Source organism: Heloderma suspectum, chromosome 2 (genome assembly GCF_057233095.1).
Source record: "Heloderma suspectum isolate Gila_16-S chromosome 2, 16-S_ref, whole genome shotgun sequence".
Taxonomy (NCBI): domain Eukaryota; kingdom Metazoa; phylum Chordata; class Lepidosauria; order Squamata; family Helodermatidae; genus Heloderma; species Heloderma suspectum.
The window spans coordinates 224,806,015-224,822,529 of record NC_139459.1 but is presented as its reverse complement, the minus strand read 5'-3'; positions in this window follow the sequence as shown (position 1 = coordinate 224,822,529).

Genomic DNA, 16,515 nt, shown 5'->3' with positions numbered 1-16,515 from the left:
TTAGGAAAGCTGATTTTAATAAACTCAGAACAATGATAAGTAAGGTCCCATGGCAAGCGACTCTAATGAGAAAAAGAGTGCAAGATGTAGGGATGGCAGAGAATTCCGCCACGGATCTCGGTGAGGCCGAATGCCAGTGCATTCGGCCTCCCAAAATCTGTGGCAGAACGGCCTGCCCCCCCGCCCCCTGCAGATCCCCCCCGGGATGAGACTTACCTCGGGCGGATCTTCCAGGCGGCGGCGGCTCCAGCAGCAGCTTCAGTGGCGGCGGCTGCAGCGGCTGGTCTTCCGACTGGCTGCCGCCACTGCCATTTGCAGTTTTTTTTTTACAGAGACGTGATAGGCTACGTAAGTTTTTATGTAGCCTAAAACGTCTGGGTAAAAAAAAAAAAAGGCGTACGCAAATGGCGGCGGCTATGGCCGCGGACATTTGCGTACGCTTTGTTTTTTTTTACCCAGACGTTTTAGGCTACGTACATTTTTACGTAGCCTAAAACGACTGGGTAAAAAAAAAAAAAAAAGCGTACACAAATGGTGGCGGCTACGGCCACCACCATTTGCGTTCCTTATTTTGGGTCGTCTTAGTGTACGTAAATAATTACGTAGACTAAGACGGCGAAAATATGGGGAACGCAAATAGCGTCCCTTATTTTCCCTTATTTTCACCGTCTTAGTCTATGTAAATATTTATGTAGATTAAGACGTCAAAAATAAGGAATGCAAATGGTGGCGGCCGTAGCCGCCGCCATTTGCGTACACTTTTTTTTCCCCCCAGAGCCCTCTGCGGCCGGAAATCCGGCTGCAGACGGCTCTGGCCTGGCTGGGAGGATTCCGGGGGGGGGGGGGGAGGAACGGAGCGCCTCCCCCCCCGTCCAGGATTCCGGGGGGAGGGATGGAACGCCTCCCCCCCCCATCAACATAATCCCCGAAAGGTAAGTGACTTTCGTACATCCCTACCAAGATGGGTGGGAGCTTTTAAAAAAGGAAATTCTCAAGGCACAATTACAAACCATTCCAACAAGAAGAAAAGGTGGAAGACAACAGAAGAAGCCAATATGGCTTCACAAAAAGCTTAGGGATGACCTGAAAACAAAAAAGCACACATATAGGAAGTGGAAAGAAGGCCAAGCAACAAAGGAATTATACAAGCATGTAGCACAGAATTGCAGGGATGGCGTCAGGAAGACTAAAGCTGAGAATGAGCTGAAGGTAGTGAGGGATGCCAAAAGCAACAAAAAGGCTTTCTCCAGCTACATGCGTAGTAAAAGACCACGGAAAGAAATGGAGGTTCAGATATTACATAAGGATGGCAAAATGATAACAGATGACCAAGAAAAGGCAGAAGTGCTCAATTCCAACTTTGGCTCGGTCCTCTCCCAAAAGAGGGTCTATGACCCTCCTGGCAAAGGCGAAGTACAGGCTGATGGGGCAGGATTGCAGCTTGAGATCGATAGTCATATGGTCAAAGAACACCTCATTACTTTGAATGAGTTCAAATCTCCAGGGCCAGATGAACTGCATCCTAGAGTAATAAAAGAACTGGCAGAAGAACTCTCAGAACCACTGTTTATTCTCTCTGAGAAATCATGGAGGATGGGTGAAGTGCCAGATGACTAGAGGAGGGCTAATGTTGTCCCTATCTTCAAAAAGGGTAAAAAGGAGGAACCTGGGAACTACAGACCAGTCAGTCTGACATCAATCCCTGGGAAAATTCTGGAGCAGATGATAAAGCAATCCATCTGTAAGCACCTTGAAAACAATGCAGTGATTACTTGAAGCCAACATGGATTTGTCAAAAACAAGTCCTGCCAGACGAATCTGATCTCATTTTTCGATCAAGTCACCTCCCTTGTGGACCATGGGAATGCTGTAGACATCATATACCTCGACTTCAGCAAAGCTTTCAACAAAGTGCCCCATGATATCCTGATGAGCAAACTAGCTCAAAGTGGGCTAGATGAAACAACGATCAGGTGGATCCACAGTTGGCTACAGAATTGGACTCAAAGGGCACTTATCAATGGGACCTTCTCAAACTGGGGAGAGGTAACGAGTGGGGTACCGCAGGGCTCAGTCCTGGGCCCAGTGCTCTTCAACATTTTTATTAATGACTTGGAGGAGGAGGTGCAGGGAATGCTGATCAAATTTGCAGATGACACAAAATTGGGCGGGATAGCGAATACTTTGGAAGACAGAAACAAAATTCAAAGTGATCTGGATAGACTGGAGTGCTGGGCAGGAAACAACAGAATGACATTTAATAGGGATAAATGCCATGTTCTGCACCTAGGAAAAAGAAACCAAATGCACAGTTACAAGATGGGGGTTACGTGGCTCAACCACACTACAAGCGAGAAAGTTCTTGGAATTGTTGTCGATCACAAGCTGAATATGAACCAACAATGTGATGTAGCTGCAAAAAAGGCCAATGCTCTTTTGGGCTGCATTAATAGAAGCATAGCTTCCAAATCCCGGGAAGTACTAGTCCCCCTCTACTCAGCACTGGTTAGGCCTCATCTGGAGTACTGTGTCCAGTTCTGGGCACCACACTTTAAGAAGGATGCAGACAAACTGGAGAGGGTTCAGAGGAGGGCAATGAAGATGATCAGGGGACTGGAAACAAAGCCCTATGAGGAGAGACTGAAAGAACTGGGCATGTTTAGCCTTGAGAAAAGAAGACTGAGGGGAGATATGATAGCGCTGTTCAAGTACTTGAAAGGCTGTCACAGAGAGCAAGGCCAGGATCTCTTCTCGATCATCCCAGAGTGCAGGACACGGAATAATGGGCTCAAGTGACAGGAAGCCAGATTCCGGCTGAACATTAGGAGAAACTTCCTGACTGTTAGAGCAATACGACAATGGAACCAATTCCCTAGGGAGGTGGGGGGCTCTCCCACACTGGAGGCGTTCAAATGAGGCTGGACAGCCATCTGTCAGGGATGCTTTGACTTGGATTCCTGCATTGAGCAGGGGGTTGGACTCGATGGCCTTGTAGGCCCCTTCCAACCCTACTATTCTATGATTCTATGAACTCCCACTACAGCTTCTTGCTGTGGCTGGGTGATTCTGACCATGTGCAGCAGGAAAGGATTAGTGGACTGTCCTATAACTTTGCTGAATACATTCAGAGACCTCGCTAAGGAGGTGGAAACATTGAGATAGAACAGCGCTGCACTGAAAATTACATGGAGGAATATGTATTAAGCAAAAGGGGAAGAGAAGTGTGAGCTTAAATCTTGCCGGGGCTGTCTCCAGCCCACGTAAATAAGGACCAAGTATATTAGGCTGGGGAAAACAAATTCACTCAGACACAAGTGGACTTGCTGTCTTCTGATCCAAAGAAATTGGTCTGCACCCTCCTGATGGGTCAAGGAGGACTGAATGGGTTTGGGCCCAAAACAAAACAACTAGATGTGAGATCTGAAATAATAATTATGCTTCATACTGAAAACACACAGGGACTTGTGGTGGACCAGCATTTCAAGATATTTCCTGTGTTGCCTCATCCAGCTTCTAAATGAGCCAGTGGCATGAATGGGATCTGGCATGGGATCTGGCTGAGGCATGTGTGTGTGTGTGTGAGATTTGATGTGTCTCAGTCTCTAGTTTAAACAGAGAAAACAATGTGTGAACCTGTGCACAGTATATCATCTATTTAAAAGCCAGATGTCAGTTTCTGTCTCATTATGTCACGCTGGCTGAAGAATGGCAGGACTGAAAAACTGGCTGAAAAGCAGAACTGTTTTGCCCATCTTCCCCCAGTGCTCTACTTCCCCGCCTTCCTGGTGGATCTCTGTCTCGCTGTTTAAGACATGGTGGGTTGTGGCATGTGCCAGCAGTCATTTTGAATATTTAGCCCCTGCCAGGCACTTGCCATAGTTTGCTGTGTCATCTAAACCCGGGCAGCAGGAGTTGTTGGAGGGGGAAACAACGCTCAAATAACCTATGATCTGTTGTAGAGTTACTTGAGGGTTGTTCCCTCCTCCAACAACCTCTGCCGCCTTGGTTCAGATGACACAGCAAACCGTGGCAACCCCCCATCATGGCTTAAATAAGCCACGGTGGGCTGTGGTCATCATGTGAACCGACTCTCTGAGTGCGATATAGCCACCTGGAAGGCCTGCTACCTCTTTCTTGTCCTCTCCCTTGTAGTTCTGCTACCTCCTTCCTCTGCCACTGGGTTCAAATAGGCTTCTAGATGACCATGGCTGACTATCAAGATGACTTTGGTTCCTCTGGGAGCCAAAAGAACTAGAGGAACTAAATAAAATGCTTCAGGCATCCAGCATTGTCCTGAAGACAAAGCCCCTCCTGATATTACACTAAATGACTCCTTCCCATCTGCTAGTGTAACACGAGAAGCTCTGGGTGAAGCTTTGCCCCAGTTTCAAGAAGAGTGATGCTGATATGGGGGAGGAACCATATCTTAAGAAGTGCCTCCAACAACACCAGGGATGCTGCTCAATGAGATTGACCTCGATAGGTCTTCTGTCTGTCCCATCAGCCAGGACAGCTAGGCTGGTGAGGACTAGGGAGAGGGCCTTTTCTGTGGTGGCCCCCAGTCTGTGGAATTCTCTCCCTAGTGACCTCTGCCATGCCCCCTCTTTGATGAGCTTCCGCTGGGCTTTAAAAACCTGGCTGTGCAGGCTGGCATTTGGGATGGGTTAGGGTTTTTTAGAGCACTGTTGCTTTGTTATGTTTTTTTTCCGGTTGATTATGTAAATTTGTTATTAGTATTGTACGCTGCCTAGACTGGCCAGGTAGCTGGCCAGATGGGCGGCTAATAAATCAAATAAGTAAACAAACAAACAAACAAACAAACACAAAACAGACTCCTCCCACATGGCACAGGATTTCTTACATTGCTCTGGCAGTGTGGGAAGAAGCTGCCTTGCTATGGCTCCAATGTCACAGACAGGGATGGCACAAGATCACTCACCACCTGAGGTGGGAGGACATGTTGCTGCCGCTGGGGTTTGGGGGGTGGGGTGGCGCGAGCTGTCATGGGTAAGTGGGTGAGCAAAAGTGGCTGTGGGCCACTGCCAGGGATGGGGGAGCCTGAGCTGGTCCTGCCACATCCTGCTGCTGCTGCTGGAGGGGAGCCTCCTCCTCCCACCTCCTCCTTTCCCCTCATTCCCTTGCTCTGTGGGGTCCTTTTTCAGAGCAAGGCACTGGACGGGAGGTGGCTCTGGAGAATCTCTGTGCTGCGGCAGCACAGGTAATCTCTAGGATCACCTCCCTGTCAATGCCTTGCTATGAAAAAGGACCCCTCAGAGTCAGGGATTTGGCTGCGCTCTGTGGAGAGCTGCACCGCCTGCTCCCTTGACGCCGCCAGCATGGCTCTGTAGATTGGCAGCCTGCCTATGCCCTATTTAAAGTGCGGCATAGGGTGGGCGGCGGTGGCAGCAAAGGCAGCAGCAGCAGCTGTGGAAAGCCATGGCTGCTTTCCTGCTAATCTGCGATTTTTATTTGCTCATAGCTGCTATTTGTGTAATATTTACATGAATCTACCAGCCATGCAGGTGGAGAGTTGCCAGCGGGGCTCTCCAGAGCACCCCACCCACCCCACATCTCACTTTGAGAGGCATAGGGCAGTGGCAGTGGTGTCTGCCATACTTCCCAATCTGCTGCCTGAGGTGGAGGGATTCACCCTGCCTCATGGGAGGGCCGACCCTGTTAACAGAAGAAGAAAGGCCTCCTACTTTTCTCCGGCAGAACAAAGAGGCAGTGGTGGGTGCATATAAGAAGCCTTGTACACTATTAAATCTTACTTTATATGAACTGAAATGTCAAAGGGCAGCAGTTTGGTATGGCTAGTGAGAAGGTTATCAGACAAACTGATGTGTCAAAGCAAAGTTGCTGAATATTATTAGATGGTAATGGAATGTTATCCAGGAATGAAAGGTCAAGCTGAAAATGTATCATCATGAGTAGAGGGCAGCAGCTAATCTGCAATTCTTGTTTGCTCATACTTGCTATTTACATAATATTTACATGAATTTACTGGCCATGCAGGTGGACATCTCTTAGGACATCTCAAGTGTGTTTGGGAGGATGGCAATGGCATCTGAGTTTGCTTAAGTTCTTTTTCCTCCTTCCACCCGCCAAAGTTGTAGAGTACAACAGCTACCTTCAGCAAATATTTGTGTGGCCCAAATTGTCTGATGAAACTCATGACAAATATCGCTCAGTGCTGGCATATCTACTTCCTGACTCCTACAAATGCTTGAGGTTGACATGAGCAACTTTTTCTTGCCTTGTTTCTATAGCTGAATGACTTTCCAAGCCAGTGGTTCTTCCCATTTTGAGTGGTGACATCAGTAAAAGCAGTACACACCAACGCTTAGCAACATTATTTTCCTGAGGTAAACACCAAAAGAAGAATTAAAAACAGAACACTTACCTCTTTGCAGCTGCTTTGAATTGTCACTTTGACTCTGAGGACTGGTTCGGTTATGTAGTAGCTCTCACACAAGGGCTTTGGGAGCATGCAGGGTTGCCCTGCTGCTTCTGGCCCGCCTTGCATGGAGGTGCCACTTATGTAAATCAGAGCCTTGGCATGGTTTGTCTATACATGACTGCCCATATCGCCATGATAGTGATGGCTCAAAGGGAAATGCTTCTATGGCCATGAGAGTTGGGATATTCATACCCATGTGGAGGTGCTGGTTCACACAGATGGTGTCTCCAAGGGCTGCCACATGAACCAGCCTAATGCTGCAACCCTAAGCATATTTACTTAGAAATAACCATACTTAAATTGAAGGACTAACTTCTGAGTAAACATGGTTGGGATCAAGATGTTAGGTCTACACTTAGGTTTTAAATAGTTAGCATAAATCAGGGGTGGGAAACTTGTGGCCCTCCAGATGTTTTGGCCTACAGCTCCCATGATCCCTCACAATTGGCTGTGCTGTCTAGGGCTGATGGGAATAATAGGCCAAAACATCTGGAAGGCCATACGTTGCCCAACCCTGGCCTAAATAAATATGTGGGACCTGCAACAAAATGGTACCGTGTGGAGTGTTCCTGTTCCATTTCCCTCCTCCCCACTTGAACAGTCAGCTAGCATTTTGCAGCCACTGGATGCTGTGAACTAATTGCCTGTTCCCTTCCAATAAATTCTTCAGAGTACATCCACCAAATCTACTGAAGCTTTACATATTGTTAAAATCTTGAAGTACATTAACACAATGTTGTTATAATGGGTGTTTTCTGTGAATTCACAGAACAACCTAATTCTAGGAATTGTTTAGCTTGAACAATGAAAGATCAACCTTCATGAGCGAAAACAAGAGATCTTTTAAGGGAAGCATGTGGGTGGATTGATCTGGAAAGGTAGGTGCCATTTTTCTTGAAGAGAGAGCTTTTCAGATGAGGAAAAGTGTAGAGGTACTGTGGTTTACAGGCACAAAAATCTTGCAGTACAACAAAATGGTTGCTTGAAGAACAAAAAGTACCTCACAAAGGGTTTCCTGTAGAACATTATGCAGTGGCTTGAACTTCATTGGAAAAGTCTAACAGTAACTATGCACTTTCAGACAGGTGCTAGGCTGTAGTATCTGGCCCAAACTCCTTTGGGATTTGGGAACGGGGTGGGGCAAAAATGGCCCCTGAAGATTCTTGTGATTCGGCAAAATATCTTAAATTGCGGAAGGGACTCACCATGTAGCAGAAGTTTGGAATAATTATTTCTGTTAATAATGTGTGCAGCATTCCTCATAGAGAATGGCCCCATGGGAGTGATGCTACATCATGATGTAGCTTAATTCCCAGGGGCTATGTTTGGTAAAATAAAAAAAGATGGCTGCCTTAGTGCCCATCTCCAAAATTGCACCCACCCCATGAAAGTCTCTGAAAATGCTCACCCACTTTTGCAAGAGATGAACAGCCTTGCAAAGGGGAACGGGGGGAGTTTTTGCCTCAGACATAATTCAAACTCTTGGAATACATCTCCATGTGTAAAGTCACATCGTTCATTACTCCTTCCAAGTGTCTGTCCAAGCTTGGTTCTGATTTTTTGGTGTCACTCACCAGGGGTGGATAAGGGGCAGATTTCTGTGTTAACTGCACCTACCAGCAACAGTGATAGTAGGCAGATCTGGCCTAAGGTTTAGCAGTGCTATAGCTTTCAACATTTCAAAACCAAATTAGATTCAATTCTTGGACTGCTGTCAAGAGGGCTGGAGATAGTGCTCAATGTTTTAAGAAGAAGGGAGGTGCCTGAGGGCTTGGGCCTACATTGGAGCCCTCCCATGTACCTTAGAAATGGGAAGACCAGGGTGCAAATTCCCACAGTCATGATGCTCACTGAGTATCCTTGGACCAATCACACACACGCACAAGGCCTAGTATATCTCACGCTGGTTGTAATGAAGATAGAATGGCAGGAAACCATGTATATCTTCCTAAGGTTCCTGGACTTAAGGGTAAGATACAAATAGGATACATATAATTAAGAAATGGGGCTTCTTTCCACTGAAATGTGTGGGGACTAGCTGCTGTTCCTCAGTGGTGATGGAAAGGCACATAGCATATGATATTACTTCAGATCTTCCTTTTTTTTATAGACGAGGGCATAGTTGAAGGTGGTGCTAAAGGAGGAAAGAAGAGGACCAACAGCACCTCAGGGTTTGTTTGTTTGACAAATAGATACCCCTTTTCGGTTTTTCAAAGTGAAAATGGCAATTAACATGAGATAGGATCAAGTGGAACCAGAGTTCTGGGGGCAGGGAAAGGATGTGATATAAGGAATCAAATCAGATTCCTTGTATTCCCTGATTTGACACAAATCAGAATCTGTCTCCTGAGGCTATGACTGGATTGAATTTGGGCTGTGCCCCACACCAATTTTGTCCCCGCCTCTTGGAGGTTAGAGGCCTTAGGAAGACGTTTGGGTGGGGGAGACAGCCAGAACATGCATTTTAAAAAGCCCACAGTCAGGGTTTTTTTAAAAAGCGCGTCGTTTCATTACAAATTTGCAAATGACTGATAGGCTGCTTTGGAGAAAAGTGATGGCTTTGGTACGTATGCGCATAAAAGACTTCAACTTTTAAAAAGAGATTGGCTGGCTGGGAGCAGCTTGGGACAGCTTTTCCTCCTTACAACCCTCCCAGGACCTGCTTGTTGGTTAATAAAATGACTTTGGCAGCAAAGGGTCACTTGCTTGGTTTACACCTCCACCAAGCAGGCTGCCTCTGTGACCAGGCACACCATTCCTATATGCACCTTCAGCAGTTTAGCATAATTTACGAACACAACATAACAATGCAGGAGCTCCTGAGTCTCTAGGCATCTGTCTTGCATGCTAAATCCTTCAGTCAGGATTGGTTTTCATTACAGAGGTTGACACTGATGTGTATGCAAGATGTTCAGCTTCCTCCCTTGGTGTCTGGCACCGAATCTTTTATTTACCTAGTCTCCCTCATTCATCATCAGATGGTATTTTTCCAGCCTCTGTGGCTGTAACCTTTGTATCATGCCGCACCTTCAGCAACAACACCGCTGCTCATTTGCTGTGCAGTGATTTGGCCTGTGCTGAAATAAACCCTCCGAAGGAAGTCAACTGAGGTAAGTCTAAAGGCTGGTACAACAAGAACCTGATGGACGTGTTCAAATGCATATTTCCTGTACTTTGGAAAGTGTCAGTTTTAGGGTACAATCCTATGCATGCTGGTTGGGGAATGCTGGAAATTATAGGACTTTTTCCTGTGTAAACATACATAGGATTGCGCCCTTAATTTAACAACAAAAAATTAACAATCCCCCCCACCCTGAAATTTATCATCATAGATCTTGAAGAAAAATTGAGGGCAGCACAAAAAATGGGGAGAACAAGGGATGAGACACAGAGGAGGGGACCTCAATAGATGCTAGAAAGAGTTCCTTGAGATGAGCCCAGTGCATTTCAGTCATAAAGCCCCTCTGCAGGGGCAAATCTCCCCATCTAATTCTTTCAGAGTGATGCCTCTTGCGCTATTTCCTAGGAGATGTGCTGGGTTCATGTCAAAGAAGCGGTTTCCAAGGACCTGTTTAGGTCTTCCTGTTCTTCATCATGACTCTGGTCTTGACACTCCCAGAATGTCTCCTTCATGTACACAAGCTTGTGAAAGAGCGTTCACAAATTCTCTATGTTGAACTTGAAATTAAAGCAGCTGCTTCACACAAAGAAATTTGCATATAATTTACCATTCCTTCACATAGTGAGTAAACTCAGGTGACTGAGGGCCTATCCCTTTGGAAGCAAAACATGACCACACCCACATGGGCTAGTGGGTTCTACATACTCAGGCCTCCCTAAGTATGCAGGAGTATATAAGTCTGTAAATTAAAAGAAAAGAAAAGCTTATAAAACAAACCCAGACTGGCCAGACAAGGACCTATGACCTTTCAGGACTTACAGCTGTGTGTGTGGGAAGCTAGAGGCAGGGTGGAGAATGAAAAGAGTTGCATCTTGGCCTGCCCAATCTTCTGCCTACACAGACCTTTCCCCCTTGCTCTCTTTCTCTCTACTCCCAGTCTTTAGCCTATTTTTCTCCCCACAAACTGTTTCCTCACTATTTCTCTCCCTTCTCTATTCCTAGCCTTGCTCTTTCTCTCCCATTCACCCCTTTATGTTGCTGTTGCTTTCTACTCTTAGCCTCTAGCATGTTTCTTCTCTCCCACTCACCTCTTTACCTTGCTGTTCCCCCTCCTAGCCTCTAGCCTTGCTCTTTCTCTCCCCTCTACCCCTTCCTTTCTCTTCCTGCCTGCTGAACAGCTGATCAATGGCAGGTTCAGAAACAGGAAGGAGAACTTGGTGCATATATATATATATATATATATATATATATAATTTTTTGAGGGGGCAGGGAGTGCAGAGCTTTGCGGGTGCTGTTGGAGGTTCTGTGTGTGCCATGGGCACCACATCGAGGACCCCTGGCTGCTATAGTACCACCAGATTGTCTGGAGATGGAACTTTCTGTTATTCTCATTTTTCTCTCTATGGTCAGCTCTCACTTCATTTCCTCTGAAGGGGAAGAGGAGTCTGAAAGCAGTTAAGGGCGCAATCCTATGCCTGTCTAGACAGAAAAAAAATCCTACAACTCCCAGCATTCTGCAGTCAGCACTACTGGCTAGAGAATACTGGGAATTGTAGGACTTTTTTCTGTCTAAACATGGATAGGATTGCACTCTAAATGTTGAATGTGTTAGCTGTGGGGCAGAAAGGAAAATGGAAGGCAAGTGGAGAGAGGGTACTGACTGGATCAAGCCCCCTTCCAGCTTATAGTAAGTTTCCTGGAGTGGAAAGTGTGCTGTACATTTAAAAACTCCCTTCCCTGCACTATACAAGGATGTTTCAGATGACTCCTGCCTTCTGCCTGAACTTTATTCTGTTAATTATGCTTTACCAGCAACTATCATGTTAAAACTCCATAAAATTCTGGAGCCTGTCTGCTGCTTCTCTGTTAACTTGATGAGACAGCATCCACCCTGCCTTGAGATTCAGGGAATGTTAAAACAATTCATTAAAGAGAGGAAATGAGCAATGCTTGCCACACTGGAGATCCTCAGGCAATTGGCAGATGGTGGGGCTGTTGACTGGCAAGTGTACATACTTAGGCCGTAATTAATTAGTGGATGCCAGGTTGAAACGTGGGTCAATTTTGATTTACATGTAACATGTTTGTGAAAAAATCAATGGAATTTGATCTGTACTTTCTTGATCAACAGAATAAAGTTTCTTAAATCTAAAGACTTTTGCTCCTTGGATAATATTTGATGTTTTCGGTGTGGGGCTTTTGCTCACTTGCCAAGTTAGCAGTGTCACGTTTAAGTGAATTTCAGGATTTGGAAATGAAAATCGCTTCCCATTTTAAATGTTTTTCCCAGGCAACAAATAACTGCCAACTATACAGGACAGACAAGACTTAAGAGAAGGCGAAGGATTAGCAAGTCCTTTACCTTCTCTTGAGTCTTGTCTGTGCTGTATAGATTATAAAGATGATCATCTTGAATAGCAAGAGGATCTCAATTAGACAGACATGATAATCTTTCCTAAAACTAAAAAATAACACTGCAATCCTAAGGACTCCTTCACATGGGGCTTTTATTCTGCGATTGGGATTGCTGCTTCACGGAAGTTTGTGGGCTCTTTACATGACGCAGTAATCATCCCAGCCATCTCCTGTCCTGCACGAAATGCCCTTTGTTCCATTTTTAAATAGATCGCAGATAACGAGCTACCAAATTACCCCGTTGTGTTCAGCTTCAGTTCCCTTCATCAAAGGAGTTAAAGCGGCAAGAAGAGGAGCTAGATCAGTGAAAGATAATGGAAGACTCAGATACGGGGAGAAGGAGGGGGAAGGCGCTGGGGGAAAAGGAAGCACATGAAAAAGGGAGTCAGTGGTGATCCTGCATTTAAAACGGGAGCAGAAAGCCCTATTTTAAATGCAGGATTTTAGGCTTGTGTAGAAATGCCCTAAGTGGGGTGTGAGTGCGAAATAGTGGTTCATCTCCCACTTCCCAAGCCTTGCTGGCTCGCACCGGCCAGGGCAAGAAGTGTGTGTATCGTTTTATTATCTTTTCTTGTCCCACGTAGTTCTAATTCCCCCCATGGGAGGAAGGGGGAATTGATTGTGCTGGTTCCAGGCTGGCACAGTAGGGAGCAATCCTGGGGAACAAAGGGCTGTGGATTAATGCAAGGACACAAATGGCAGCCACTATGACGGCTGCCATTTGCACCCGCAGCAGCCCGGCAGTGGCTGGAAGTCCGGCTGCGGCCGGACCTGGCTAGCAGCTCCGCGGCCTTGCCGTGGAGCGGAGCCGGCTGGGGACGATTCCAAGAGGAGGGATGGATTGCCTCCCCACCACCGCCGAAGCCCTGGACTGGGACCAGGTAAGGGAATTGTACATCCCTAGTCTGAATTGAGCTCACTCGACTGAAGGCCCCAAGCATCTGCCCAAGAAGCAGTCTGGAAAGGTGTTATGCATGACACCTTTAGGTGCCCTGGTAAATAATCTTAAGTTTACCAAGTGAAAACCTAAAGGTAATGGGAATAGAAAACACACATCTTAATACCTAGGGTGCACAATGTGAATAATTTATCACAAATGTTGATTAGGAAAAAAGGCCCCATAATTACATTCTAGCCTTAATATAAGCATCAGCTGGCCAGTCAATTAACCAATGTTGTGCCCTTGTCTACCACCTCTCTCTCTCCTCGCCTCTCCCGCCTTAACATGTGGCAACTTCGTGGCCTGCTTTATTCTTTTCAATCCCTCAAAAAGAAAATCTGTTGCCTCTGTCTGCCCACTGCTCAGTCTCTTCCACCCCTACTGTTGTTCTAGGGTGTGGTTTCCTTGAAGATGCTTACTTTCCTTGCTGCTGCTTCAAGAGGGAGATTCAGGACAGATAAAAGGAAGTACTTCTTCACACAGTGCATGGTTAAACTATAGAATTTGCTACCACAGGATGTAGTGATGGCTACCAATTTGGATGGCTTTACAAGTGGGCTGGACAAATTCCTGGAGGAAAAGGCTATCAATGGCTATTAACTTGATGGCTATGTTCTACCTACAGTACCAGAGGCAGTGAGCTTATGTACACTAGTTGCTGGGGAACATGGGTGGGAGAGTGCTGTTGCACTCATGCCCTGCTTGTGGGTTCTTAGTTGACAGCTGGTTGGCCACTATGTGAACAGAATGCTGGACTAGATGGACCCTTGGTCTGATCCAGCATGGCTCTTCTTATGTTCTTAAGAGGTTGAAATGAGAGTAAGGGATGGGATGGTGCTCAGGAACTGCACATCCAAAGAAACTTGTCTCACACACACACACACACACACACACACACCACAACTGCAGGCATTTTGAAGTGGTGGTGACCTGCTTCTGAACAACCTGGAAGCAACAGAAGGAACATAGAGTGGGTTCCTAGCAGCCAACCCAGGTATGGTCTTTATCTTTTGTTTTCCCAGCTGGAAAACAGGTGAAAGAAGAGGATGTGCACATATCCATATATTGTGAGTGTGATGGCTGGGGCTGGGGAATATAGCTTATTGTTGCAAAGTTATTACCAATCAAGCTGTCAGCTATATCTGAACAATCAAAGCCTCCAGCTGCCGTTACAACCCATTTCTGTGTAAGGTGAGGCGATGCAAGTTAGCTCTGCAGGAGCACCTCATTTGCATGATACATATTATTTAGGGGGGAGGGGGCCAAATGGAATGTTGAACAAAGAGATGCAGTTAAACTGTCAGTTGAGTCACCCCTTTCTGAGCTTTGGAGGCTGAGCTGAAGAAGCAGCTTTAAAAACCTTTTTGAGCAATTGCCTCAGCTGGTAAACCTAAGTGATAATTCGTGAATTACATATAAAACAAAGTAAGCAATATTGGTCCATAAGAAAAAATCCAAAAACCATGATCAGGCAATACCTATATTAGGACCAGCCCCCCCAAATTGGTGTGCTGGCTGGGGATGATGGGAATTGCAGTTCAACACATCTGGAGGGCACCATGTTAGGGAATGCAAAATTAGCTTGATGAAGAGATCTGGAGATCATGAAAGGTTGTTCACAGTTTGGGGCAATTTTGGTTGGTCCTAATAAGGGTATTGCCTGATCATGGATTTTGGAATTCACCTTGCATTAAATACTGGTTCACATTTTCTGCGTGAGGTTTTCATCATATTGTTTCAGTTCATTGGATCTATCTTTTACAGTGCTTCTTGGATTAATATACTATAGAAGCTTTTACCTCTGGATAGTTTGCTGGATTGTGTGCCAACTCACAGAAGGCTGAAGCTCTTCTAGAACAGGGGCATAGACTCTTCTACAGCTGGGGGTTTTAGGGGATGAATCGGTTGTTCCATGTCCGGTTCTGACTGTTGCTTCTTGACCCTCATACAGGTTTCTCAGGAGACAGGTAAGGTGGTCTGGTACTCCCATCTCTTTAAGAATTTGCCACAGTTTGTTGTGATCCACACAATCAAAGTACTTAGCGTAGTCAATGAAGCAGAAATAGACGTTTTTCTGGAGTTCTCTTGCTTTCTCCATGATTCAGCGAATGTTGGCGATTTGATCTGTAGTTCCTCTGCCTCTTCGAAACCCAGCTTGTACTTCCGGTAGTTCTCGGTTCACATGCTGCTGAAGCCTAGCTTGTATGATTTTGAGCATGACCTTGCTGGCATGTGAAATGAGTGCAATTGTGTGGTAGTTTGAACACTCTTTGGCATTGCCCTTCCTTGGAATTGGAATGTAAACTGACCTTTTCCAGTCTTGTGGCCACTGTTGAGTGTTCCAGATTTGTTGGCATATTGAATGCAGCACTTTAACAGCATCATCTTTTATGATTTTAAATAGCTCAGCTGGAATACTGTCATCTCTGCTAGCTTTGTTGTTAGTAACGCTTCCTAAGGCTCACTTGACCTCACTCTCTAGGATGTCTGGCTCAAGTTCAGTGACTGCACTATCATGGCTATAAGGGACATTAAGATCTTTCCTGTATAGTTCTTCTGTGTATTCTTTCCACCTCTTCTTAATCTCATCTGCTTCTATTAGGTCCCTGCCTTCTTTGTCCTTTATCATGCCCGTCTTTGCACAAAACGTTCCCTTGAAATCTTCAATTTTCTTGAAAAGATCTCTAGTCTTTCCTATTGTATTATTTTCCTCGATTTCTTTGCATTGTTCATTTAAGAAGGCCTTCTTGTCTCTCCTTGCTATTCTCTGGAACTCTGCATTCATTTGGCTATATCTTTGCCTTTCTCCCTTGCTTTTCACTTCCCTTCTTTCCTCAGCTACTTGTAAAGCCTCATCAGACAGCCACTGTGCTTTCTTGCATTTCTTTTTCTTTGGGATGGATTTAGTTGCTACTAGGGTTGGCAGAGAATTTCTCCATGAATCTTCGGGAGGCCGAGTGCCGATGCATTCAGCTCCCCGAAAGTGTTGGGGAAATTCTCCGCCGGCCCTCCGCCCCCCCCTGGGATGGGACTTACCTTCGGCGAATGTCCCTCTCGGCGGCGGGCCCCGGCGGCGTTTCGTCGGGGGTGGGGGCGGCGGCCGGTCTCCCGACCGGCTGCCGCCGCCGCCATTGCAAAAAAAAAAAGTAAAGTAAAAAAAACCACAACACACCCGTGATAGGCTACGTAACGATTTACGTAGCCTATCATGGCTAGATTTCCAAAGTCAGCCATGATAGGCTACGTAAATCGTCACGTAGCCTATCACGGGTGACTTGGGGGGGAAAAAAAAGTGTGTATGCAAATGGCGGCGCCCATGGGGCGCCGCCATTTGCGTTCCTTATTTTGGCACGTCTAGTCTACGTAAACATTTACGTAGGCTACGGCGAAAATAAGGGAACGCTATTTGCGTTGCCCTTATTTTCGCCGTAGTCTACGTAAATCTTTACATAGACTAGACATGCCAAAATAAGGAACGCAAATGGCAGTCCCCATGGGAGCCGCCATTTGCATACGCGCTTTTTTTTTTCCCCCCAAAGTTACCCGTGATAGGCTACGTGACAATTTACATAGCCTGTC